This window comes from Ictidomys tridecemlineatus, chromosome 1 (genome assembly GCF_052094955.1).
Source record: "Ictidomys tridecemlineatus isolate mIctTri1 chromosome 1, mIctTri1.hap1, whole genome shotgun sequence".
Classification (NCBI taxonomy): Eukaryota; Metazoa; Chordata; class Mammalia; order Rodentia; family Sciuridae; genus Ictidomys; species Ictidomys tridecemlineatus.
This window is the reverse complement of record NC_135477.1, coordinates 103,582,362-103,584,478: the sequence shown is the minus strand read 5'-3', so window position 1 is coordinate 103,584,478 and position 2,117 is coordinate 103,582,362.

Sequence of the window (2,117 nt, the reverse complement as noted above, 5' to 3'; positions counted from 1 at the left end):
ATGAATCGATGTATAATAAACATATGATTATGAGTATTTTTAATGAACAAAAAAATTCTCCTTTTGGTGGGTTAGACTTTATACCAAGGTTTTTTTATTTTTTTATTTTTTTTAAAGAGAGAGTGAGAGAGGAGAGAGAGAGGGAGAGAGAGAGAGAATTTTTAATTTTTTTTTTTAGTTCTCGGCGGACACAACATCTTTGTTGATATGTGGTGCTGAGGATCGAACCCAGGCCGCATGCATGCCAGGTGAGCATGCTACCGCTTGAGCCACACCCCCAGCCTATACCAAGGTTTATAATATCAGCATATATATAATACTTTTATTAAAGATTTGTTTTTGGTGTCTGAGAGGGAAAAAAATTCCCTTTTCAGGGATAATAAAAGGATATTTATTTTCTATCTGAAAGCTTCACAGTTTGAGTCTACCTACCAATTTTTTAATAAACTTACTTGTAAAGTTATGAAAGACTTCCAATTTACAAATGCCATAAAATATTATTTACAAATCTGATAAGATTTCTGTATATGAAGACCCCCTACACACCTTTTTTGTTTTTTCTTTTTTTAAGAGATTAGGTCTCACAATGTTGCCTAGGCTGGCCACAGACTCCTGCGTCCAGGAATCCTTTTGTCTCAGCCTCCCAAGTAGCTGGGACTATGGGTGCCAGCCATACTGTACCAGGCAATGTTACCTTTTTTTCTGACATAAATTTAGAACCAGAAACCATTATTGCCATTGACTCCTAAGAACAAATCCTTTTGAAACTGGCCCTGCAAACAAGGGTGATAGTGTTTGCTTGCAGGAGACATTTTGGTTTCTTCTGTGCACTCTTCCCTTACCCCAATGGGGACTGAATCCATGGGCACTCTACCACTGAGCTATATCTTCAGTTCCCCCATCTTTTATATTTTGAGACAGGGTCTCACTAGATTGTCCAGGCTAGCCTCAGACTTGCCATCCTCCTGGCTCAGTCTTCTAAGCAGCTGGGATTACAGGCATGTGCCACCATGCCTGGCTCTTCTGTACATTTTAAATTGTGAACTTGTGATAAGACCTTAGTGGTCATTCAAGAATTTGCACCTGATATAATAGGCTCGGATGAACCTACCTCAGAGATGGCACATTTTCTATACCTGGTGAGTAGCTGCTGTTATAAACAATATATAATATAAACAATATTTATAAAAGCCCCAAACTCTCTTGTTAATAACCTGAGAAGTCAATAACAAATGTATTACTTCGTGGTACCCAGATTCCAACAGGAAACATAATAATATATAGCAAAGGCTATATAATATATATACATACATACATATATACATATATTACTATATATAGTAAGATGTCTTTTTTAAATACCACATTCACTATTTTTACAAATAACCAAGAGGCCAAGTAGGCCCCTTAGAATGTTAAGCATTATATTCGAACTCTTAATTTGATCTTAAATCATGAAGACTACCATGAGACTACCATTGAGACTATTCTACTACTCATTGAGACATTCTTAACAGTACTGAATTCATAAGATACCCATTACATTCTACAGTGTGTTGCTGAGTTTTGCATAATTGACATCCAGAGTGTTATTTTTAATACTTATGCTCTGTTATTCCATCTTGAAGCATAATTGGCATGATTGGCATCCAGAGCGTTATTCTTAATAGAATAGCACTGGACATAAATAATGTAGTTAAATCAGGGTGAACCACCTGTTGTGCACACATGCACAAAGTTTTCTAAAATAAAAAACAAAACAAAACAAAAAATCTTTTATTTAATCTGAGCACAGTGGTGAATGCCTGTAATCCTAGTGGCTAGGGAGGCTGAGGCAGGATCACAAGTTCAAAGCAAGCCTTAGCAACGTAGTGAGGCCCTAAACAACTAATGATGACCTTGTCTCAAAAAATAAAAAAGGGATGGAAATATGACTCAGTGTCCCTAGGTTCAATCCACCATACAAAAGAAAATTTTTTTTGGATGTATTCTGTTGGTAATACTTAAATCATACAAAATACATGAACTTTTAAACTCTCATAGATATGTGTTGAAAAAAATCATCTTTGGTATGGAAGCAAAGTTATTGTAAAAATATTTCCACACATACACAACAC